The sequence below is a fragment of the Microcaecilia unicolor genome, chromosome 6 (genome assembly GCF_901765095.1).
Source record: "Microcaecilia unicolor chromosome 6, aMicUni1.1, whole genome shotgun sequence".
NCBI classification, from domain to species: domain Eukaryota; kingdom Metazoa; phylum Chordata; class Amphibia; order Gymnophiona; family Siphonopidae; genus Microcaecilia; species Microcaecilia unicolor.
The window spans coordinates 187,573,981-187,600,771 of NC_044036.1; the positions used below are offsets into that span (position 1 = coordinate 187,573,981).

General features: G+C 45.4%; 1 protein-coding gene across 2 annotated transcripts in view; it reads left to right on the top strand.

Annotated features, from left to right (window-relative positions):
* The first annotated feature begins 1,924 nt into the window (after nucleotides 1-1,924).
* SEMA3F (semaphorin 3F) overlaps nucleotides 1,925-26,791 on the top strand; it is a 549,876-nt gene continuing 525,009 nt past the window's right edge. For both annotated transcript variants that reach the window (XM_030205370.1, XM_030205371.1), the window contains exon 1: nucleotides 1,925-2,364. The gene's annotated coding sequence lies outside the window, so the exon portion shown is untranslated. The remainder of the gene's footprint in view (nucleotides 2,365-26,791) is intronic.

The following is a 26,791-nucleotide window of genomic DNA, read 5'->3' on the forward strand; positions in this document are numbered from 1 at the left end:
GTCCTGTACGGACGGCCTTGCCCCCCCCCGCTGCTCCCCACTTTCCGCCGCTCCCCCCACCCCGAAAAAGCAAACTTCTAGAAGCCCCTGCCCCCCTCCCTTCCTCACTACTCTCTCACCTCAGCTCCGCCTCCCGACATCCTCCATCCGTGCCCCGCCCCCTTTTGGGGTCGTCGCCGCCATTCCCCTCCTCCATCGGGCCCCCCTTCCTCTTACCGGGCCCGTGCAGCGCCTCTCTCCTCTGTCCGAAGGCGCTGCACGGGCAAGAAGAAAGCTGAATCAGCTGATGCCTGCCTTCGCGATGGCGCGTCTTTCTTCTGCTGCGCCCGCCCCTGTCTGACGTCAGTAACCTACGTAGGTTACTGACGTCAGACAGGGGCGGGCCCAGGAGGAGAAAGACGCTCTATCGAAGCTAGGCGAAGGCAGGCATCAGCTGATTCAGCTTTCTTCTTGCCCGTGCAGCGCCTTCGGACAGAGGAGAGAGGCGCTGCACGGGCCCGGTAAGAGGAAGGGGGGCCCGATGGAGGAGGGGAATGGCGGCGACGACCCCAAAAGGGGGCGGGGCACGGACGGAGGATGTCGGGAGGCGGAGCTGAGGTGAGAGAGTAGTGAGGAAGGGAGGGGGGCAGGGGCTTCTAGAAGTTTGCTTTTTCGGGGTGGGGGGAGCGGCGGAAAGTGGGGAGGGGGCAGGGGCTGCTAGAATTTTGCTTTTTCGGGGTGGGGGGAGCGGCGGAAAGTGGGGAGCAGCGGGGGGGGGGCAAGGCCGTCTGTACAGGACGCTCCTGATGAGCGCCCTTGCCCCCTCCCGACCCTTTTTTTAATTTTTGTTTTTATTTGGGAGCCATGTGCTTGCGATTTGACTGTGTTTTGACTGTTTGTGGCATGCGCAGAGCAGCTAACATAACGCTTGGCTGCTCTGCGCATGATTTGGGGGCCGATTAACGATGTGTATTGTGATTCTTTGATACATTGTACGTTTCACTACCGATCTCAGCATGTGTGACTTTTTTTTTTGGTGCATTTTTCGTTATTTTAAAATCGTTAGGGACTTTAACGATTTAGATTTTTTTACGTTTGGTTGCTGCATCTGCCTCTAAGTTTGTAACTGAGGCAGTGGAAGGTTAAGTGACTACTTGCCCAAGATCACAAGGAGCAGCAGTGGGATTTCAACCGGCCACCTCTGGATTGCAAGACCAGTGCTCTAACCACTAGGCCACTCCTCCATGCTCGTTGGGCAGAGTAAGAACAGAAGAGGGGTAAGCTGCTGGTTAATGGGTAGGTGGGAATGAGGGAATGAAATGGGAGAAGAGAAATGCAGGCAAAAGAATGGGGAAGAAAGAGAAGGATGCAGGGGAAAGGGGTGAAAGTGAGGAGGAGGAGGCGGCAGTGGCGGCAGGGGAAGAGGGGTTTGCTGGACAGGAGGGGAGAGAGATAGAGAGGGGATACTAAGCAGCAGCTGCCATGCCTTCCTTACCAAAACAGAAAGTGTTGTGCTGGAGCTGCCACTGGTAAATCTTGGTGGCAGCAGGGAGTGTTAATTCTGAATATCACTGGCCCATGTACACACATAAAACTGGTCCCTGCACCGGTAGGAAGCCTAGATTAAAATTTGGGGTATTGAAATCACATGGAGTTACCGAGAATTCTGCCAGAGAGATGCATTGCTCACATTAAGAGTTACAATCGATACATTAGGAGAATTTTCAGATTGCTCATTTCCTCCGTCTCTGCCGGGGGGTGGCCCCAGCTCGCAGCATGTGGGGGGCTGGCTAAGAGGGCTGTTCAGGTGAGGCAGAGGGAGGCGAGAAGGCTGTGTGTTCCCTCTGGCACATTTCTCCTCCCTCCCTTCCTCTTCTTGCAAGGAGCTGGGAGGGGGATGGGCTATGCAAATCGCCGGGCTGGAGGCCACTTGCCTGCTCAGCCGGGGAACTCTGCTGTGCACTGGGACTTTGGGCAGGCGGCTCGCTGCCCGCTGCTTTGCCCCGGCTCAGCTCCTCACCCTACCTGCAAGAGTTGGGGTCCCGGAATGTCTGCGGTTCAGGTGTCTTTGGACCTGCTTTTAACCTGTTCTTGGCTCCCAGCTGCTGTTTGATCCGTCGAACCTGGCAGGATCCGAATCGGAGACTAGACCTCAGGTGTCTGGCTGGACCTGTAGAACCCGGGGACGGATTTTTTTAGGCGTAGCAGAATTTCACTGCTGCATCTCACGTGCTTGTGGACCGAGCGGAACTGCAGGTGGAACTTAACCACTGGAACTCAGGTACTCTTGGACGTGGTGGAGGAAGCCTTCCGCGGATCTGGTTTGACTTGCTACTCCTGGGACTTTCTACTCCCCAGACCTGCACTGTTCCCTCACGTCCTCCGGTAAGAGGCTTTTTTTGTCTGCATATTTGTCATTCCCCACTTGCACTTCCATTCTCTTCTGGCGCACTCTTTCTGCACTCTCTTATACCTTACTGTCTCTTTCCTATTTTCCTTAGCCTCCACCACCGTCTCTGGGTCACTTTCTGTCTTGTCTTTTTTTTCATAGCTGTTATTGTCTCCCTCTTCTGTTAAACGGGCTTCTGCAAATGAAGGAGTTTGCCCTCAAAACAAAGAGAATCGGTGTAGGGAACAGACTTTATATTTAACATTTCAGATGCAAAAAGAGAGCTGGGTGGGGATGAGAAGAAATCAATTAGCCAAGCAAAGCTTTGAAACCGGCTGGTTTCTCTGATGGGCTCATGTCCCTTCCATTACCAGGAGCCTTCTTTAAGGAGCCCAGGTCGCAACGTGCCGCCAGGGGCTACATCATTCGCTGGGGAAATGCCCGTTTTGCCATTCCCTTGCTGTAAGGCTCCTGCCTCTCCCCCTTTTTCTTCTTTCTTCCTTTGTTTCTCCCTTTCCTTCTGGTTTTTCCTCTTTCCTTTGCCTTTTCCTTTTATAAATTACTTGCAGTTGTGAAGCAGTTTCCAGCCGCCTCCTGCATGCAGGAGATTAGAAAGTAGGGCTCAGATCCCCCCCCCCCCCCCACATTCCCCTTTTGTTGTGCTGCCCCCCCCCCCAGTAATCCCTTGGTTCATATTTGCAGCAGGAGTTTACTGGCCCCTTTGGAGTCTCCCCAATCTCTACATTTTAGCGCTGAAAGGAGGGACTCGAGACTGTTTCATGTGTAATATGTAACATGTGTCTCTCACCTCTGATACACACACAGAAGATCTCATATTGATTCCAAAATACAGAGAAACTCCCTGCGGGGCAGCCAAACCCAATCTGTATCTAGTGTTTAACATGAAGTATGTGCCACAGGGAAATGTCCCGTGAGGGAGCCAAACTCACCCTACATCTTATGTGTCACCCAGGCTCACAGATAAAAGCAGGAATCCATACTTGCATCTAACATATAACTAATGTCATAGAAACAAAGCAGAGACGCACTACCAGGCAGTTCAAATGCCTCTGTGTCTACTGTGTAACATGTAATATGGGCTGCAGGTCTCATACACAGTGCAGAATGAGAAGGGAAATGCTGCCGGTCACCAGACCTGCATTGTGGCTGTGTTCCCTGGCACATGTGCTACAGAGACAGGACATTTTCGCACTACTGAGTACATCAGGCTCTGTTCTACAAATAAGTAGTTGTCATCTTAGAAAACAGGACCCACATGTAATGAACCGCAGATCCCAACACACATGGAAATCAGAGATATCTATGCCAAATCCACAATGTATAGAAAAGGTAAAAGGTAGGCTGGCGTGGTAGCTCAGTATAGTGCCCAGGACTGCTATCCGGAGGTCTTGAATTTGATTGCAAGGGTAGAGCTCTGGGGATACTGCAGGGACAGCCTTCACAGCTTCTAGGGAACGGGAGGCCCAGTCATTGCACAAGGCCGACACCTAGTGGCTCCACTCAATCCGTAAGGAGCCCTGGTATGTGGACCCTGGCCAAGGAATGCCGCTCTAGTGAAGTTGGGTGTGGATATGAAACAGGAAGCTCCCTGGCTAGTTGTGAATGAAGACCACTTATGCCATCTCAGGAGAAGCCACTTCTAATTTAATCTGGAAATCCAAAGTAGCAAGAGGAAATTGCTGGGCCAGATAAAATGTGACATAAACATACAGAAAGCAGTGCCATACTCTAGGGTAGAGAATTTAATGTGTAACATATAACCTGTGCAAAGCTGCCCAGATACCCAGCTCCAGAAGGGAAACGGACTAGTCTGGGTTTTTTTTTTAACTTACTTCCCAAAGCAGTGTGGTATATGTGTGATTTGACTCACTGAAATCAGTGCCGCAACTCTCACACTGAACCAGGATAGGGTTGTCAAATCCAGAACCACCCCGAAATCTCCCTCCTGGATCTGGGTAACCCAGTCTGTGTCCACTCTCTACTCCTGGCAGTATGTGTCCCGCCACACCTCTTGTAGCCTTAACATAAAACACTGACACAGTTCTCACAGTAGGACCAACCTATGCCCTATACACTTTTTACATGCCCACCCTGTCCAAAAGGGTGTTGTTATTCAAATTGCTTTGAGTATCCCCCTCCCTTCCACACCGAGTGGCCACCTGGTTCCATGTCACAATGCAAAATCCGATTTCTTTTTTACCCTGTTGCATGCATTTTCTTTAGGACAGGCAAAAGAGTAAGATCAGGACAGGATTAATTTGCTGCTTATAGACATGGAGTCTTTGTGCACGATGGCCTTGGAGCACAGCGCTTCACTTTGAAAAGTCAGCAGGCATTGCAGGAGTTTTTTTTTGTTGTTACATTTTGTACCCCTGTGCTTTCCCACTCATGGCAGGCTCAATGTGGCTTACATATTGTATACAGGTACTTTTATGTCCTTTGGCATTTCTGAGACAGAGACCGTAGAAGTCTGCCTGGCACTGTCCTTAAGTTCCAGCTACTGGAGGTGCCATTGAAGTCCACTCCAGCCTATCCAAATCCATCTTGTCATTTGCAGGATACAAATAGTACAAGTCTGCTGGGCAGCGGCCTTATTCCTCACAGCTGGAATCGCCATCTAAGCGCATCTTGACACATCAACATACAGGCAGCCATTTAAGTTTTGTTTTGTTATACCATCCATTTTCTGATTGTGATCCTCTGAATTCATCCTACAACCTTTTATTTATGGATTTGTTTACTGCCCTTTTGAAGGAATTCACTCAAGGTAGTGTACAGCAGGAATAAGTTAAATATGAGCAATTGACAGTTACAGCAGTAAAAATATTCAAATTACAATAAAAAGTTTATCTTGCTGCACCTCACGCCTGGAAAAAACTTCCCGAGCCTGTACATTTAGCCCCCTCTTTGGTCATTTTCAAGTCCAAACTTAAAGCCCACCTCTTTACCACTGCTCGCTTGCCCTGTCCTTTTATCCTCGCCTCTTTATTCCCTTACCCTTAATTGTTCTGTCTGTCTTATCTAGATTGTAAGCTCTTTGTGCAGTGTATGGTGTACAGCGCTGCGTATGCCTTGTAGCGCTATAGAAATGATAAGTAGTAGTAGTAGTAGTTATTTGTACCTGGGGCAATGGAGGGTTAAGTGATTTGCCCAGTGTCACAAGGAGCTGCCTGTGCCTGAAGTGGGAATCGAACTCAGTTATTTTTTTTTCACCGACTGCCCGCTTCCAAGAGGGGGAATATGTCTGTGACAGCTCTCTCTCCTTGCACTTGTAATTGTCTCACACATACACACTTAACACAAACACACTGTTCCAATGATAAAGACTTTCTTACAGATACCATCTTACACAACATAGCGTGCACTTAGGGCTTATAATATGTGGATGTAATAGGGTCTATGTTGGATATATGTGTCGCTGCTGTGTTCCCCTTCTGACTAGAGCAAGGTTTCAGCTGAAGCACTTTCCCAGTTCCTCTGAGCCCTTTGGCTATATTGGTGCACTTGAATGCACAGAAACCTTCTTTCCCCAGCAGCATAAACACGGGGTGCTGAGGCATTTGCAACTCCTTCAAGTACTTAATTTACCAGATTCCACCTCCACCCCTCCATCGTTTTTTCTCTCTAATATCTCTAGCTGGCAGGTGCATTGCATACAGGGTCTTGCTTTCCGTGCAGCAGACAGTGAATCTTCTGAGTGGATCACTCTTGAGAAGACGAGAATAAAGCTCCTCTCACCAATCACCTCCTGTTTCTGTGCTACTGGACCCTAGAAATAGCAATCAGTCCCACAGGGATCAGAAATGAAGACTGTCTATGGTAGGAGCATGGATGGGGGATGCTGGGGGCCAGTGAGGTGTGTGAGATCTCTAGCAAGATTACACTGGGGCAGCAAGGTGCATGACAGCAGCGTGAAGATAAGTGGGGGACAGAGGTACAGTGAGCTGCATGACAGCAGTGTGCCAAGGGGTGTGAAAGGAGTGCGTGAGGAGGGTAGTGTGGTGTATGATAGAACCATACATGTGCTGGGGGCACAACGATGTATGACAAGAGTGGATGCTGGTTTCATGCATGCTGCAGGTCTGTGACAAAATGGTGCATGTGCTGGGAGACAGGGAGCTCTCTGATGGGACTGCGCATGAGCTGTGCGAAAGGATTGTAGATGTGCTGGTGATAGTGTGGTGTGAGTTAAAGACACTGTAATCACAACAGGGATTACATTAGAGAAGCAGGCTGTGAACTGAGAAACCAGGGTTCAAAACCTATGCCTTCCGACACTCCAGCTATCCATAAAGGGCTGTGAATAGCTTACATAGCATGTATTTTATACGCAGGAGTAAATATAGGCGCAGTCTGGGTGAAGCATGGGCAGGCTTTCCACATACACTTGTAGTTTATAGAACACATATATATCCCGCATTTCAGCATGAGCTCAATGGCTGCCATAAGTTCTTGCACCTATGTATTTCACTAGTTACAGTATCATTCTACTGTATAAAGGAAACTAGGCCTAGAACAGGGGGTCACATGGTGCCCTCTACATGCACAGTTACAGAGTTTCCCTTATATGGCCTGATATTCAAAAACAGCTGAGAGCATAAGATAGCTGCTTAAATTTGTCCTCTATTTTCAGCCAAATTTAGGAGCCTAAGTTTCCAGCTGAAGATTTGGCAAATTTGTGACCATCTCTGGGAAAAGGTGATTAAAGACACCAGAAACAAACAAAAAAAAAAAGACAAGAAAAGAGAGGTTTTAATGAATTCTGTTAGAGCAAACAATTTGTAATACAACAGTCCAAACCCCATCCTTTTATGTAAAAAAAAAAAAAAAAGGCACAGAAGTTTAGATGGAACTTTTTCAGATGGCTTATGGACTCATGACATGAAAAAAAAAAAAAGCAGCCATTCTCAACATTTTGGACCCACTACTTTAGTCACCTTTTCCCAGAAAGGGTCACATTTGGGAGCTTAAACATTGTGGGAGTAATATACCACACTATTTAACAGGGCGTGAAAGGGGATGGGACTTGATATACTGTCTTTCTGTGGTTACAATCAAAGTGGTTTACATATTATATTTTGTACCAGGGACAATGGAGGGTTAAGTGACTTACCCAGAGTCACAAGGAGCTGCCTTCTCAGTTAAATAGTGCCAAGAGGGTCTCGAGCAGACATTCACTGGCACTTTAGCAGAGCGCACCACTGAATATCAGTTCCGATCACTGCAGCACCGTCCAGTTAGTGCTGGAGTGGTCTAGGGGTAGAGTCAGGGCGGACAACCAATGCCAGTTACTGGATAACTAACCAGGCAAGTAGGACCACATACTCTCAGATATCCAGGTACCGACCAGGGGTGTAGCTACGTGGGGCCACAGGGGCATGAGCCCCCATAGGTTTGGCCCTGCCCCCCGCCGCTAACCCTCCCCCGCTGCCGTCAGGTACCTTTGCTGGCGGGGGTCCCCAACCCCCACCAGACGAAGTCCTGTTCTCCGGCGTCTGCGTTGCCGCAAGGGCAGGCTTCTGTTTCTGTGAGTCTGACGTCAGACTCACAGAAACAGAAGCCTGCGCGGCCGTGTTGCTGACCTGCAAGGGCCGCGCCGGAGAAGAGGACTTCGGCTGGTGGGGGTTGGGGACCCCGGCCAGCAAAGGTACCCGACGGCGGCGGCGGGGGAGGGTTGGCAGCGGCAGGAAGAGGGGGTCGAAAGGGTTGGCGCTGGGGGGGGGGGTCAAAAGTGATGGTGGTGACAGGGAGGTCAAAAATGGCGGGGGGGGGGGGGGGGTTAAAATGTGCCCCCTCACCTCGGGCTCTGGACCCCCCCTCCTGCAGAAGTCTGGCTACGCCCCTGGTACTGACACACAATGTCAGCCAGATCTGGATAACTTCCAGTGGATATAAATGTCCTGGATATTCAATGTTAATGCCAGTACCCAGATTAGGCCTGGATCTAATTCACCTTAAAAAATGCTGATTGCTGCAGGCTGAATACTGACCGTAACATTTTGCTAAACTTCTTGGCAACAAGGTGTATTTAAGTTTGGAGCTTAGCACAGATTTTCAGCCCTAGGCTCATAAATGTATGCAAATGAATGGCAGGCAGAAATTTAGCAGCATAACTTTTAAGCTCCTCAATTAAAGATACATTTTCAGTTGAAAACTTAGGCTCCTCAGTTTGGCTAAAAATAGGGCACAAATTTAGGAGCTCAGCTTTTTTTGAGTATTTGGCCCTGTGCGTTTAAATTTAGACCTGCTGTTCATTTGTTCACATTTAAGTGCCTAGTACTGAAAATCAGCTAGGTTTGAATACTAGGCCCTAAGAGGATGATTCTTTATCTGTGAACCTATAGTGTTCCTTGTGTCACTAGGTACCCTTTGAATATCAGTCTGTGACACTGTAAGTTTTTGGGGAAGAGACTTATCATATCTGGGAAAAACATAAGCTGCTTTGAATTACAATTGGAAAGGCTGTCTAGAAATACACAATATAGTTATTATTGAACTCCAACACTGATGAGAAAAGTACAGAGGGAACAAAAAATCAAATAAAGAAAAAGCTTTATCTGCAAATTTCTCTGAATGGAACGCTTTATGTAGGTCACGTTCAAAAGAAAGATTTTTCCCATTTGACTCTGTGTTTTCCACCTCTTACAAAAAGCATTTTTCAAATATATTTAAAGTGTAAAAATGGGCTGATCTATTTGATGCACAGTGGGTTCATCAGTACACGAGTACAATGCACCACTAAGAGTGTAGTACTTTTCTTTTGTGATCACAGTGAAGTGTACACATGGTGGGGGACATTACGCTGTGTGTTGTACATCAAGAGTAAATGTTTATTGGGATATATATGTGTGAGTCAGAGCACATACAGACAGGGGGACAGCCAGTGTGAGGATGGAGGGGGAGCAAGAGTGGGGAAAGGAGAGAGAGAAATGGGAGCAAGAGGAAAGCAGTCAAAGGGACTGTTGGGTTTTGTAAGGCACAAGTCTGGAGAAAGAAATATTTTTATTGAGGCATGGCTGATGTCTGGAATAATGCACTAGCAGAGGTATTGGTAGTCTGGTAATAAAAACTGGTGACGGTAACAGAGGAAATGAAAGAGGAAAATGTACATGGGATGTTTCTGAATGGAAGTGGAAGAGCAGGATGGAGAGAATGGGTGGGAGCAGAGTGATGCATTTGGGGTGTAGAAATCCAAAAGAGAGATACTGAATAGGAGGGGAGAGATTAGCAAGCTCAACTCAGGAGAGAGACCTTAGGGTGTTGTTGTCTGAGGATGTGAAGGTGAAGAAACAATGTGACAAGGCAACGGCTGTGGCTAGAAGGATGCTAGTCTGCATAGAGAGGGGTATAACCAGCAGAAGAAAGGAGGTGTTGATGCCCCTCTACAAATCGTTGGTGAGGCCCCACTTGGAGTATTGTGTTCAGTTTTGGAGGCCGTATCTGTAAAAAGACTGGAAGTGGTGCAAAGAAAAGCTACAAAAATAGTGTGGGATTTGTGTTGCAAACCATACGAGGGGAGACTTGCCGACCTGAACATGTATACCTTGGAGGAAAGGAAAAACAGGGGTGACATGATACAGACGTTCAAATATTTGAAAGGTATTAATCCGCATACGAACCTTTCTGGAGACGGGAAGGTGGTAGAACTAGAGGACATGAATTGAGGTTGAAGGGGGACAGACACAGGAGTAATGTCAGGAAGTATTTTTTCATGGAGAGGGTGGTGGATACGTGGAATGCCCTCCCGCGGGAGGTGGTGGAGATGAAAACAGTAATGGAATTCAAACATGCATGGGATACACATAAAGGAATCCTGTTTAGAAGGAATAGATCTATGGAATCTTAGCGGACATTGGGTGGTGATGCCGGTATTTGGAGAATAAAACTGGTGCAGGGCAGACTTCTATGGTCTGTGCCCTGAGAAAGGCAGGGACAAATCAAACTCGGATATACATATAAAGTATTACATACCATGTAAAATGAGTTTATCTTGTTGGGCAGGCTGGATGGACCATTTGGGTCTTTATCTGCCGTCATTTACTATGTTACTATGAGCATGATGGGGAGGTGCAAGATGTGGTGGTGTGGACAATAGGAATTTATGTGCTCGTCTGCTCAGGGTAGTGGAGTGCTGGAAGGGATATGTCTCAAATGGGGTCAACTGGATGGACCGGTTGGTCTTTCTCTGATGTCATCTGTTACTATGTTACAGTTTGCTCTGTGACCCTGTCAGTTGAGGAGTCTAAGATATGACAGAAGTCTGAAGTTCTGCACTGTGGTGGGAGTGGAATCTGGACAGAGCAAAGATTTGAGGCACTGCTAAAATGTGAGAGTTCTGTTTCATCCTGTGTTATAGGAGAAGAATAGGGTGAGCATCTGGCACTCTTGGAAAGGTTGGGACATCTAGTGCTAGTTTTATCCTATTGTATGAATTTTCCTAATAAGGGCTCAGAGTACAAGTTTATGTAGTGGGGTAAACCAGGAATGGATTTGCCTGACTTGTAAAATTAGAGCCAGTTGCTCATCCCAGTGATGCTATTTGCTCTTGGTCACCCATCTTGGGCAGTGGTGCTGGCTGCGCTCTGACCCCAAGACAGCAAGTGATGTCATTTGCTCTTCAACCTCATTGTTAAGAAGTGATGTTATCTGCTATGTCACCCTTGCTCAGAACTCCAGTGCTGAGAACATAAGAATAGCCATACTGGGTCAGACCAATGATCCATGTAGCCCAGTATCTTGCTTCCAGCAGTGGCAAATCCAGGTCACAAGTACTTGGCAGAAACCTAATTGTCATCAGTCCTGTGATCCAAGGATAAGATATGGTATTATCTGTCCTTTGGTTCCAGGGCTAGTGTGAGGTCATATGGCCGGCAAAGCCTTTGCCTTGCTGCCATGCCAGTTCCTCTAGAGAGGTTAATTATTAGCTTTCCTTTCTAACCTCTAACTTCTTGTTTTTCTTTAACTCCAGAAACATTTCCTGTCTGATAAACTGTTTTGGAAGCTCACAGGGATGCCGCCCTCAATGTTTAAAACAAATTTAGTATAGAATCCTTTCTAACCCTTGGAGATTTCCTGTTTGTCTTTCTGAAACCTCATTCTCCTTTTGCCTGATTGTTTTAATCCTGAAATGTTTAGGTCCTTGTTTCAATTTTGTTCTTTGAATAAGGCACTTCTTTGTAGGATTTGCAGTGCTGACAACGGTGAGTGGCCCCATACTTGGGACCAGATTCAATAAATGACATTGAAATTTGGGTCAACCTAAATAACAAATCAGAGCTCTTGGAATATCACCGAATATCAGTCTAGGATAAATTATTTCAAGATATCCAAACAATCAACATAAATGTGATGTGCTGTGCTTTATATTGGAAAGAGGAAAAGCCTCAAATGCCAAGGGGATACACCAAGGAGGTTTTTGAGCCTATGATGAATGAAAGGGGGCTCCCTAAGGTTGTAAGATAAATCAACAACGGAGTATCCCCTTGGTATTTGAGGCTTTTCCTCTTTCCAATATAAAGCACAGCACATCACATTTATGTCGATTGTTTGGATATCTTGAAATAATTTATCCTAGATTGAAATTTGGGTGCCATAAAAAAATCCGTACTAAGTGTGATTCTATAAAGGGCGTGCTGAGCTTGGACTTTTGTGCGAGGATTCACACCAGCTGAAACCTGCTGTAAATCCTGGCATGCAAAGTTGGTCACAAATCCTGCTACTTCTATAACACTGCGTACATCTAGAGAGAATGGCCCTGACCCTCCCATGGCCATGCTCCCTTTTGAGTTGCACACTATAGCGGCGTTTCCCAAACTGTGCGCCGTGGCACCCTGCTTCGCCGCAATGCACTCACTGGTGTGCCATGGCAAATTCCGACCTCCCTCCCACCCAAACCGCTACTTAAGACAGCAGCAACAGAAAATCAAGTACAAAAAAAAAGCAAGCACAGGGCTGTAGCAGCATTCAAAAATGAGCTGTCAGTTCTGCCGGTCCTCTGCTCCCAGAACTGGATGTTGAAGTCGGTGGGGGCAAAGGACCAGCAGAGCCCACAGTGCATGCCTGAAGGCTGCTGCAGCCCTGTGGCCACTGGAGACAAGGAGTAGGAGGTGTCCGGGACTCGGCAGAGGTGACTGCCAAGGAGGCTTAGTCTTGCTTTGAAAATGCACCTCAGTGTGTGCCTAATGAAATCAGGAGACCGGATGAAGTCAAAAAGTTGAAGTTAATAGGTCAGTCTCTGTTTACCTTCCCATTCAAAACAAAGCAAGCAAACCTATGAGCTGCTGCATCCGAATTGTCATTCTTTATTGTTGGTAGCATTTTTTTATTTAATCTCACTTATATTTTTAAACATGCTGGCTTGTGCAGCATACAGATGTACAAAGAGGAAGTATAATAATGGAATAACTTTTCATAGGTAGAATAGTAATTTGTTATGAATTGTAATCAGTGTGTCATTTGGAGGGGCTGGTTATAGGGACAGCCTGGCACTGTTATATTTGTGCAGAGAAAAAGGTGAGACCTGTGTGGTCGGGGTGGGGGAGGGGCAAAGATCGGTGTAGCCGTGGGGAGGACGGTGCCGCGAAAACTTGCTCAGACACGAAGGGTACTGTGAACTGAAAAAGTTTGGGAACTACTGCGCTATAGCATTTGGACATTAAGTGTTATAGAATAAGTTGTAGGAAGTTGCGCAAGCAAATCCAAATGGTACCAATTGATTGTTAGCACCCAATTATTTATTTTAAAAATGTATAGACCGCCTACAACTAAGCAGTTTCCAATTCCCCATATATATTAAAATCAAACACAGATTGGCTCATTACCCAAGTTAGTTGCATGCTCATCTCAGGATCGCACCCTTCATAGAATCCGGGAGTTGATTTCTTCTGGTTTTTTATGGTCGCACATGGGGCTCATGTGGTCGCGGCTCCCTATGATCAGCCCATATAGCTGATGTGGTCGTGAGTAGTGAATGCCCCACAGACCCCAAATAGCTTTGTTTAGATGGCGGATCCGCCGCTGATTTTTATTTATGCAAAAAGTTTTATACCACACAATCCAACATAACATTACTGACATATCTAAAATAAAATAACAAAGAACAAACAATCAATTTAAAAAACCTTTTAAAACTGTCTGTCTTCTCAAATCAGATCTTCACCCCTACACGCTTGTATAAAAAAGTAGGCCTTCAGTTCTCTTTTGAACTGTTTGATCTCTTGCATTTTCTTAAGTCTCAGTGGTAAACTGTTTCACAAACTAGGACCTACTATATAAAAAATAGCTGCTCTATTTTCATTTAATCTTACAACTCAAAATGAGGGTATATCTAAATACAATTGTGCAAATCTCAGGGTTCTGAAAGGCTGATAAATGTAATCTTGCTGCTAATATTTCTGTAATTAGCCCTTGTTGGCAGCAAGTTCTCCCTTCCAGCGTGACTGATTTTAAATAATTAGCATTATCCCCTCCCCAGTTGCCCTGTAATGCTTTATAAACATTTTCATAAATCATTTTCCAGTGAATGAATTCTCTGTTTCTTTTTTTTTTCATTGTTTCTTTTCTTTTATTGAGAAGGTAGTACGATAATACAAAATTATCAATAAAAAATACAACCAAACCAAAAACCAACCCTATTGAATAAAGCATAGGAATAAATGCTAATAGCAGTGTAACCCCAAATCCCCATTCCCTCTCCTTCCCCTCCCTTCCCAAGATGGAACTCTCTGATCTAGGTATCGGGTGACTAGGAGGTGCCCGATTGTGAGGTCCATTTAACATATAAGTCCCAAATTTTATGATATTTAGTTAAATGTCCTGTGAGTAAATAGAAGCCTGAAGTAAAGATTTAAATACTTGCTTCCATTGTGAAAACTCATATGTTACACCCATAGCCTTCTCCCACTTAGATAGATAGTACTCAATAGGTTTATGGAATGAGAGGAGAGCTCTATATAGTCTAGAAATGTCACCTCTCCCTCCCCCACACATAAGCCCTTGTTCAATTAAGGTTTCCGACAAGCTTAAGTCACCTTTTGCCCTAAGTACGATGAGGTCTTGTAGCTGGTGATATTGAAAGACCTGCAAGGTGGAGAGCCCATATTCTTTACCTAGCTCTTCAAAAGGCAAAACTACACCTTCCTCCCATACTTGACCCAACTCACAAAGGCCCAGGCCCTCCCATAAGCAGTAACAAGAATCCTGGGTACCTGGGGTAAAGTGGGGGGAAAAGTGCATAAGCATGTGTAGAAAATATGTACAGCCTGGGAAAATATTTTTTCCTATCCTACTCCAAGTGGTCAAAGGCCACTGGAGCAGAGGTAGGCAATCTCTAATTATCTCTCCCAGGACCTGCTTAGGTAGCCATGGTATTGCTCTCAGCGGGTTAGGATCTAACCACCCCTGCTCAAGCCGCTTCCAAATCTTCTCAGTACCCTGAAGCCAATCTGCCAATATTCTAAGATGGGCTGCTTGGTAGTACAATATAAAAGATGGGACTCCCATCCCCCCTGGACTCTCAACTGGTACATCACCTCTTTACGCACCCGTGGTGGCCTTTTCTTCCATATGAAGGAGAAAACTCTAAATTGCAAACCCCGTAGAAATTTGTCTGGCAAGGAAATAGGCAACGCCATGAATAAATATAGTAGTTTAGGTAGTATGATAATTTTTACTGCAATGATCCTCCCAAACCAGGAGAGTGTCAACCCCTCCCAATGGTCTAGCTCTAGGAAAAGTTCCCGCACCTTAAGAGGGAAGTTAACCTCATATGAATTCCCAAATATCGTATGGATCAGGTTGCCCATCGAAATGGGAACCGAGATTGTAATATGGCTATGTGCTGACTAAACATGCTCACATCTAGGGCCTCTGACTTATCAAAGTTAATCTTAAAGCCTGAAACTACACCATAGTCTCGCAGCACATCTGAAATTACTGGAAAGGAAGCCTTTGGTTCCACCAGGGTAAGAAGTACGATGGCAAGGGGCTACATAACAAGTGCAAAAAGCAAGAGGGATAGTGCACATCCCTGACGCGTGCCTCGATAGAAAGAGAAGGAACTTGAGTATTGGCTGTTAACCCAAACAGAGGCACTCGGTGTTTCATATATTAACTGGAGCCAATGAACAAACTGACCCGAGATACCAACCCTTTCTAGGACTGCAAAGATAAATGGCCAACACACCTGATTGAACGCTTTTTTCGCGTCCAGTGATAGGAGACATAGGGGAGTAGTAGTAGTAGTATTCCTAGCTTGGGCATTATATATCATGTGAAGGGCTCTACGAATATTATCGAATGTTTGCCGCCCATGGACAAATGCAGCTTGGTCTTCATGTATCAGGGAGGGAAGATACCGCTACAAACGGGAGACCAAGATCTTGGTTCATAAAATCATCCACGGCGAGGCTCCGGTCTATATGTCAGACCTCATAGACTTACCAACCAGGAATACAAAAAGTTCAGCACGCACATTCCTAAATCTCCATTACCCCTGCTGCAAAGGACTAAAATGTAAATCAACATATGCATCCAGCTTCTCCTACATAAGTACGCAACTATGGAATGCACTACCATACGCCATAAAAACAATGCACGACCTAACAAACTTCCGAAAATCACTAAAAACCAACCTGTTCAATAAGGCATACCACAATGATGCATCCTAAATACCAGACAACGAAACTTATACCAGAACTGGGCTTAACCGAACTCTGTATACCTGACTGCTTCATCTACTCTGTCACTTATGAACTTTAATGCAATACCGCTTTGTATTTCTCATTCCGGAAATGGCGATCGCCATTACGGAATAATGTAAGCCACATTGAGCCTGCAGATAGGTGGGAAAATGTGGGATACAAATGCAACAAGTAATAATAGACTCCCAGCAGAGAAATAGGTCTATACAAGCTGCATAGTTGAGGATCCTTGCCTGGTTTGGGTATGACCGTTATAGTAGCCAGATTCCAGGTTTCTGGTATCAGTTGACCCGACTCAAAACCTTTATCAACAATGGGGCCAACAATTTTCCAAAAGTCTTATAGAACTTATTAGTGAACCCATCGAGTCCCACAGCTTTATTAGCGGCTAATCCCCTGATTGCTTGCTGTATTTCCTCCAGCTCGATAGGCCGAGATAGTATCTGTCCAGCGCTTTCCGGTAGCCTCAGTAGATCGATTTAATCAAGATACTCAGCAATAGAGTCTACATAGGGGTCAATATCTGGGGAATATAGGGTTTCGTAGTAGTCCCTGCATGCCAATTTCATGTACTCAGGGTCTGAATGTATCTCACCCATCCCATCTCTAAGATTCACAATTTGGGTTCGACTAGCATGCTGTTTAAGTTTGTAAGCTGAGTCTGCTAGCTTTATTGCCAAATTCAAGGTGGGAATGATGAACCCGTTGGAGTTGTTCAGAAAGATCAGCCAATTCAAGCTCACAAAGTTCTGGGCAAATTGTTTGTACTTGATCCAAGAGATGGGGTGGTGGTTGAGGCTTATGCTGTTGTAGCCGGCTTTCTACTCGAGACAGCTGCTTCCTTAAGGTGTCCTCAACAAGGGATCGTTCTTTCCACACATGAGTTCTCAGTGCAATAAAATTACCTTGCATTACAGCTTTAAAACCCTCCTAGAGGATTCCCGGTGTGACCTCCCCGTTATCATTAAACTGTATGTATTCCTTAATCTGTTGCTCAAGTTGTGAGATGTTTGCCAAATCAGAGAGTAGCGCATCATCTAGGCGCTACCAATGGGAAACCCGATGTATCCCAAGACTGGTGAGTGACCTGACCATGTGCGGGATATTATTTGATGTGTACTAGCTTGGCCCAAAATTGATGCATCCCCAGCCAGAAATCGATTCGGGAAAAAGATTGATAAACCGGTGAAAAGTATGTATAGCTACGTGTGGTGGAGTTATCCTGGCGCCAAAGATCTGACAACTGCCAACGTGCTAAGAACGCATGGAGTCCCTCTCTGTTACGCCGGGCGTAGAGAATCTTATGTGAGGAATTATCTAATTGTGGGCGTAGGGTAAGGTTAAAATCCCCTCCCACCAACAGGGAACCCTCCCCATGGTTCAAAAGTAACTGATCTAGGCTGGAAAAATATTCCCCATGGTCAGCATTAGGGCCATATACATTCACTAGAGTGTAGACATGACCCCTAAGTGAGAAAACCACTAGTAAGTATCGCCCTCCCCTGTCTCTTACGAATTTCAAAATTTCCCATGGCTTGGAATCACTAAAAGCAATCAAAACTCCCCTATTTTTAGAGTTATCAGTGTTAGATGCGAAATATATAGTGGAGTACCTTCGGTGGTGGCACAGATGCTCATGGGTTGGTTTTAAATGGGTCTCCTGCACTAGGGCCACGTCCACCCGAAGGCGGAGCAACTCCCGAAAAAGGAGCTGCCTTTTCCTAGGTATATTCAACCCCCTAACATTCAGAAGTAACAGAGTAATATCAGACATCTTGATCAATACATGTCCTCCTTCCACTCACCTCCAGAGAACCCCATGCATCCATCGTCCCCCAAATCGCTCGCTCATTCCACCTCCTCCCATTCATCTCCCAAACCCTCCCCCCTCCCATTCCCCCCCCCTCTTGCACCCAAGACTCCCCATCCGAATATGGAAGGTTGTCAACAGAGGAAGTACAAGTTAAATAACCGCCCACCTTATAGCCCACAGAAACAGTAAACAAAAATTGGCTATCATTTATACAAGGCAGCCTTAAATATTATACATAGAACATCTGTGAAACCCTGAATAATACAGGAAGGAGCAACATCAAAGGCTCCCCACAATACACCCTAAACCCTCGTGCAAACCGCCTTGCAAGGCATGCTTGTTACCCATAGCCAGGTAAGAATGTCGTTAAAGTTCAAACCAGTTAGGTGACCTGGGTGGCAGATAGCTGGCGCTGCAGTCGTCTAGGGCCCTTCCCCAGTCGTTGCCATTTAGGAGGGGGTGCCAAAGAAGGAGCGATCTTTCCAGGGCCCGAGGGTGTAGGCATCGCTGTTGGGCTCTCTTCTGGGAGAATCTGCCGGGCCTCTGATATCGATTTAACTTGATGCATCTTGCCATCTTTATAGAAAACTAGTGCAAAGTGATGACGCCATCTGTAGCGGATGTCTAGTTCTGGAAGCCTCCTGGTGACTGGTTTTAACTCTGCTCAACATTTAAGTGTAGCTGCTGCCAAATCTTAGCATATTTCTATATTATAAGAGTCCCACTGAAAGTTCTGGATCTGACGCGCCGCCTTCATAACTTGTTCTTTAAGTTTATAGTCTTGAAAGCATGCGATAATATCTTTAGATAGATTGTTTCATGGTGGGCCAAGCGCTCTATGAGATCTTTCCAGTAGGATAGTTGTGGGTTCGAGCATGACCCCACTCGTGGCCAACAGATCGCTTACCAGCTTTTGAACTACCGACTCGCAATCTTGGTAGGTAGGAGTTTTGGGAAGACCCCTGAATCTCAGATTGTGCTGGCGGCTGCGATTTTCTAAATCCTCCAATTTATCCAATAGTTGTTGACCTGTCTGGAGATCTGCTACCTGCTGATCTAGAGCTCCAGTTGCCTCTGAGTGCGCATCTATATGATTTTCCGCATCTTCTAACCTGGATCCCAATTCACGTATCTCCCCCCCGAAGATCCTCCCCGAGCATCACTAGGTCAGTCTGAAGCGCCTTTAAGCATTGCCACACTGGGACAGACCAAAGGTCCATCTAGCCCAGCACCCTGTCTCCGATAGTGGCCCATCCAGGTCACAATCACCCGACAAGATCCACGGAGCAAAGCATTTTGTACTGCTTGTCCCAGGAATAGTGGATTTTTCCCTACGTCCATTTATAACATTCTATGGTCTTTTCCTTCAGGAAGCCGTCCAAACCTTTCTTAAACTCTGCTAAGCTAACCGCTTTAACCACATTCTCTGGCAACGAATTCCAGAGTCGAATTACGCGCTGAGTAAAGAAACATTTCCTCTTATTTGTTTTAAACTTAGTGCACTCCAGCTTCATCGCATGCCCCCTTGTCCTAGTATTTTTGGAAAGCGTAAACAGACGCTCCACATCTATCTGTTCCACTCATTATTTTATATACCTCTATCATATCACCCCTCAGCCGCCTTTTCTCCAAGTCTGACCTGATTTCTTGCAGCCATTCCTTCAGATCTGGGAGAATCGCCACCTCAGATTCCTCTGATTCTTTTCCTGAGGTAGGTAAGTCTATTTGGGAAGAATTCCCAGAGATTGCCTTTTTGTTCTGCGTCGTGGCCTCCAGCATGCCTCCTTGTTGCGCCCCCCCCCACACTGGGGTAGGCAAATCGAGAGAAGTCCACCAACTCCTGCCGCAAACTCATCGTTTGTCAAGCTTATCGACTTCGTTATTGATCTTCTGCTCCTCACTCGTAAATTTAACACAAGGTGCCTGGGTTTCACTCAAACGTTCCTGTGGGCTAGCGGGAAACTCAGCTCTTCGGTGGCCATTCTGCTCGATGACATCACTTCCTCTCATTCTCTAACTGTTTCAATTCATGGTGTATGACAAATACATTTCTAGGAATAGGATGTTGTTACTAACCCTGTCTCTTGTCTTTTTGTCCCCTCATCTCTTACTGTTTGTCCTCATATATTTTTTTTATTGTTTCTTCTTCATTATCTCTTCCAAATGTGCTTTTGTGACACTCTTCCCCCTTGCTATCTCTTTAAATCTCTCCCTGTGTCTCTTTTCTTGTCCTCTGTCTTTCTTCCTGTCTAACTAAACAGTCTTGTCTCTGCATTTCAAAAACTTTTCCCCAGGCAGGTTTCTAACTACTATGTACTGCAGCTTGGATTTCACTCACTAATTTAGTTTTAGCCAAGTGTTTGTAAAACGAGCAGTCGTGCTCTGTTCCAAGCAGGAACCGAGGACTTCCAGAGTTCAACCACTAACAAGGAAAATGCGGGCAGCATTTAATAACAACACTCTTTATTCAGAACATTGTATTTATATCCTTGAAATTTCATTGAACAATGCCTACAATTACCAGTGTTAGCCTAAAATGTGTATCTCTGACAGGGTAAAGAAGATGTTTCACTACTGAAAAGCAGAAATGTAGAAACCTTTAACTGGTAGGCCCATCCAGTCTATTTACAATATAGAGAGAAGTGGAAGATCACATCACAATAGAAATATTTTTGTCGGTAGCATTTTGAAATCCACTCTCTTTAGTGATTAAATACAATGCAAAGGAATGTGCAGGATTCCCACTGATGTTGGAGTGACACTGAGCCAATTTTTGACTCATGTCGAATCCATGACTTTTGATCTATTCTAAGTTGGACTCTGATTATATCCACATGTGCCCATATTGGAGCAATATTAAATCTGCAAAGGGCTAGTGTGGGATCTAGACTGAATAGAATTTCGACATTCATTAAACCAGGGATGTCCAACCTCGGCCCTCGCCAGGTTGAGTTTTCAGGATTTCCCCAATGAATATACACGAGATTTATTTGCATACAATGGAGGCAGTGCATGTAAATAGATCTCATGCATATTCATTGATGTACATTTGTTGAAAAATCAGCTTTAAAACTAAAAAACAGTAATATGAACGTCGCTGCTGGGCAAAATGGTAGATCCAATTATAAAGAACAAAATTACAGAGCATATTCAAAAGCATGGATTAATGAAACAAAGCCAACATGGATTCAGTGAACTTATATCTTGCCTAAAAAATCTATTATATTTCTTTGATGGGGTGAACAAACATGTGGATAAAGGTGAGCCGGTCGATATTGTGTATCTGGATTTTCAAAAGGCGTTTGAAAAAGTATCTCATGAAAGACTCCAGAGGAAATTGGAGAGTCATGGGATAGGAGGTAGTGTCCTATTATGCATTAAGAACTGAACATGTATACTCTGGAAGAAAGGAGAAACAGGGGTGATATGATACAGACGTTCAAATATTGAAAAGTATTAATCCGCAAACGAACCTTTTCCGGAGGTGCGAAGGCGGTAGAACGAGAGAACATGAAATGAGATTGAAGGGGTGCAGACTCAAGAAAAATGTCAGGAAGTATTTTTTCACGGAGAGAGTAGTGGATGCTTGGAATGCCCTCCCGCGGGAGGTGGTGGAAATGAAAACGGTAACAGAATTCAAACACGCATGGGATAAACATAAAGGAATCCTATTCAGAAGGAATGGATCCTAAGGAGCTTAGCCGAGATTGGCTGGCAGAGCCAGCCGGTGGTGGGAGGCGAGGATAGTGCTGGGCAGACTTATACGGTCTGTGCCAGAACCAGTGGTGGGAGGCAGGGCTGGTGGTTGGGAGGCGGGGATAGTGCTGGACAGACTTATATGGGCTCCTGAATGTTTGATGCCCTAGTGACAACTTTCACCTAATACACTACAATCCTGGTAGAAGTAGGCATGGCCTTAAAGAGTCATGAATTTGATATACTGCTTTTGTGTGGGACAACCAAAGCACTGTACATATATTACATATGCAGGTACTTTCTCTATTCCTAGTGAGCTCACTATCAAGTTTTTTTTTTTTATATACCTGGGGCAATGGAGGGTTAAGTGACTTGACACAAAAAATGGCAATAAATTGCTTCCACTGATTATCACTCAAAAACTGAAACTCTAAACTCAGTGCTTGTGCTGTGCTTTTTTGACTTCAGATAGAGTCTTCATCTCCACCACCTCCACCAAGAGCCATTCCACTCATCCATCATCCTCTCTGTAAAGAAGCTTTTCTTTAGATTTTTCCTGAGTCTGTCCCCTTTTAAAAATATTTTTTAAATATTCTTGCGGACTGGGTGGGGACAGGTTAAATTCTTGCAGGGACGGGTTAAATTTTTGTGGGGATGGGTAAGATTCCAGCGGGGACAGGTGGGGATGGGTAAGATTTCTGTCCCCGTGTAATTCTGAGACAAAACCCCTCCATCTAGACTGGTCTGGTAGTAGTCAAGGAAATAAAATTATCAAGTAGAATAATGTCACCTTAACTGCCAAATACTAGATTATTCTTCAAGCTGTGCTGGATTTCCCTCATATTTTGGTATCATCCATTAAAAAAGCAAACATTTTCTCCATCAGCCCTTCTGCAATATTGCTTATAAAAATGGTGAAAAGAACTAGACCAGGGCAAGAACTGGTACACCCCTGTCCCAAGAGTGAACTTCATTTATCATACTTCTGTGTTGCCTCTTGCTCAACCAATTCCTCACCCAGTCAGTTATTTACTGCCCATACCAAGGGCACTTTGTTTGTTTATGAGTCACCTATATAGAACCATGTCAAAAGTATACTGAAATCTAAGTATACAAACATAGAAAATGAAAGAGGATAAAAGACAGACATATGGCTCATTCATATCATCCACTATCTCTTCCTCCCCCTAAAAGATCTCAAGTGCCTGTCCCATGCTTTCTTGAATTCTGATATTGACCTCGTCTAGACCACCTTCACTGGGAGGTTGTTCCACATATCCACCATCCTTTCCATAAAGAAGTATTTCCTTAAATAACTTCTGAGTCTATCCCCTTTTTACTTATTAGTGCAGACAGAGTTGTCCAAATAAACTTGGCTGGGCAGCACTGAATATTGAACTACACCTGGATAAATTTAAATACTTGCGCTTGAAAAGAGGAATTTTTAATAGGTAAGAGTTATTCTGCTAAAACCCACTTTTAGCTGGGTAAATCTTTTGAATGTTGTCCTACAGATACCTGCTCAAGGTGACGCATAAGATCAACCACCTTGCTATCAGGTAGGCAAGTAACCAAGTGATCCTCACGTCCACCAGCCACTCAGCTATCTACATGCCTAATGATCAAATCACCAACTAAAATGGCTGTCATAACCCTTCCCTCCTGGGCAGAAGTATCTGGAGATACATCCTCGGTGCAAGAAGATAGTGCTTCCCTTAGAGGGCAGGTCTTGGTTTCAGGTTTGCTCTCCCTCCTTCAAGGCAGCCAGACTGGAAGTGGGACTTCTGTACTATGTCATTGTAGGTTTCTTTATATACCCCTATCTGCCTCAGCTAAGAGACTGGACTCATTCTGTAGGAGCTCTTTCCACTGAGTGCATACATATAACCTCTTGCCAACTAGGCGATAATCATGCATTTGACACACAATGCAAAAGACCAGATAGCACCCCACTTGCTGTTAGACTGCTGTCTGTATCTTAGTATTGGTGAGTTTAATTATTTTCAAGGTAGTAGGAATATTGCCTTAAGTTTGCATGATATATTGTATGCTTTTATGCCGTATTTGTTTCTCAGCAGTGCAGATAAATAGGGCAAATCACTTCTGGATCAAAATACTCTGAAATGACAAACCTCCCTCTTGTTCTCTTAATTGGGATAATTGACTATAAAGTAAGAGATGTACCGGGGTGGGTGGTAAAGAAGACAGCTCAGCAGGAGCTAGTTCAGTCTTCTTTCCCAGAAGTGAACCTCTATTGGCTATCTTTTAATGCTCTAGGCTGTAACAGTTAAATTTAAAACTAGAAGGAAAAAAGATTTTTTTTACACTAAACAAGTTAATAAATAAAGTTTGTTTACACTGCCTTGGGTGAATCTCTTCATAAGGGCGGTTCATAAATCCCAATGAATAAACAAACAAATAATTTGATTCACTTAATCAATAAACTTACAAATTCTCTTCTATCCCAATCTTTAAGGCGCCAAAGCAGAGAGCAAAATAATGTTTACTTACCCAGAGAGATGTCCTCTTCTTTCAGAGCTCTCTTAGAAAAGAAGGTTACTGGGGACCTTTCCTCTATATATCTGGCGCTAGGGGAGGCGCTTCCAACAGCCCCTTTATATTTAATCTCACTTATTGGTGAACTTATTCCAAAACAATACACAAAATATATAACTATGGTTATTCATCATCAGCATAAGAAAAACGAAGACAGCAGTAACACAATAATTAGACTGCTTCAGTGTCTTTTGCAGCTATTCTCCCTTACTTAACAGTACTTTAATTAATGGGAGCATGGCTTTCTGGTGCAGCTGTTTAGGAGCCAGTTACCTTTGGGCGCCCATACAGTGGCATCAAAAGTCACCTCTCAACTTCTTTACCCCTCCCTAGCACTGACCTTTGGTCAGGAGTAGGTGAGAGGGAGGGGGCGTGTCCGTCAGCAGTCCAATTTTTCGGGACTTCCCCTCAGGCAGCAGGTCTCAGGGCAGAAGGGTGATTTGTGCAGGCCCCGGTGGTGCCTCTGAGGAAGGACGGGGCTCTTCAGAAAGCCTGTTCTGTCCTCCCTCTCAGGCACCACTTGGGGTAGCAAAGATCACCCTTCTGCAATTAGGACCATGGTGTGAGAGAAATTTCTGAAGAGTGATGGGGTAGAGCATGTAATGTCCCTTGTCCTGACCAAGATGGTGTCCCAGACCTGATGTGCTCCTGGATCTGTCCAACCTGAGGGCCAGATGCACTATAAGGTCCTCGGAAGAGCTCTTCCCTTACCGATTCCATAGCAAATCGGTAGGGAACGGCCATGCATCAATGAAATGGAATGCAAATGAGCTGCTCGTAGCTCACTTGCATTCTCTATTCCCTCGGAAGCCAGTCGGACGGTCGAGCATGCACAGAGCAGCCAAGCGTTATGCTGGCTGCTCTGCGCATGCCAAGGACGTCCATTCAAAAAAACAACAAAAAAAGGGCGTCCCTGACGAGCACTTTTATTTTTCCCTTCCGATTCCCTCACAGCAGCCCCAACGAGAGGTGCAGACCTCCCGTTAGGTTTCCCACTCCTCTTCTGCTCCTGAGATTAGCCGTGGAACACTGTTGTTCTTTTTCCACCTTGGTGGATTTATTGGTTCTTTTTTGTTTTCCATTAAACTGTTTGCGATTGTAGCTGCTTTGATGGCATGTCCTTAAGTGGAATCTCTCTATATAAAGCGCATCTCCAACGTTCTAATGAAGCCGGAAGTTGTAGTTGTGTAGACCGCTTTTGCCCATGAGTGTCTGCCCTGCCCTCGCGTCAAGCGTGATGACGTCGAGGGCGGAGCACTGACACTCAACGAATCAAGGAAGCCCATTGGTTAATCTCTGTTTCCACTCCACAACGCTGCCGTCATTCCCAAACACTCAAAACCAAACAAAATCGCCGCTGCAACCGTCCCCCCGCTTACAGTCCCCTTCACCCACCCTCCTGCAGCCGCTCGCTCACCATTCCGCCGCACCCCCTCTCCTCTCCGACTCTGGCCATGCAGCAGGACGATTACTACACACGAGTGAAAGTGACCCAATCAACTACACTGTAACCAAGGAAGCCCATTGGTTAATCTCTGTTTCCACTCCCCAACACAGCCGTCATTCCCATACAGTCAAAGCCAAGCACAACTAGGAGCTGCTGATCCACATTGTCGTTTTTTTTCCTTCTTCCATCTAAAACACGTCTCAAGCTGTTTCCACTGGATAAACTGCTCCTTAAAAGATAAAGGACAAAAGGTTTTTGTTTTTGTTTTCTTACTGCACACCTTTTAAATTTATTTGAAAGCTACCCATCTGTACATAAGAAAATCATGAAATCTAAATTAAATATCACTAAAACAGCTTTTAAAAATATTCTATCTGGTAGAAACAGCAATTTTAAACTCTGTATTGTCAGATCATTTGTCAACAATACAAACTTTATCCAGGTAAGTGCCAGTGGCTGCGTCAGCCCCGCCGTTGCCTGCCAATGTGTGTCACAGTATGAGGGAGCTCCAGCTGCCTGTGGGTCACAACAGGACTTAGCTGCTGGACGCCAGAAGCAGTCTCTTCTTAGGTTGACAGCAAATAGCAACCCCCCCAACCACCTCGGAGGGAGGAAGGGAGGGGACAGGAACGTTGAACTGGGAGGGAGGGGGACCCTGGAACTGGGAGGGGACCTTCAAACTATGAGGGAGGGTGGGGGGGGACCCTGAAACTGGAAGGGACCCTGGAACTTGGAGGGAGGGGGGGATGACCCTGGAACTTGGAGGGAGGGAGGGGGAATGACCCTGAAACTCGGAGGGAGGGATGGAGGGGGGACCCTGGAACTGGGAGGGAGGGGCCCCTGGCACACACTCTGATTCTCACACACACACTCTCCCTCTCACGGACACACTCGCACCCAGTCTCACTCTCTCTCTGTCACACACACACACACTCGCACATTCACTCTCTCTCACACAGTCAATCTTGCGCACACTCTCTCAAACATACACACGCCGAGGAAAACCTTGCTAGCGCCCATTTCATTTCTGTCAGAAACGGGCCTTTTTCACTAGTATCAAATAAATGTAACCTTGAATGATCAACATGGAACTTGGGGCTCAGAGTAGTATCAAGGCTGTGCTGAGAAACTGCTCCAACACTGGCCACAACTGGCCCATCTGTTCCACCACAGTCATAAATGTGCGGGCT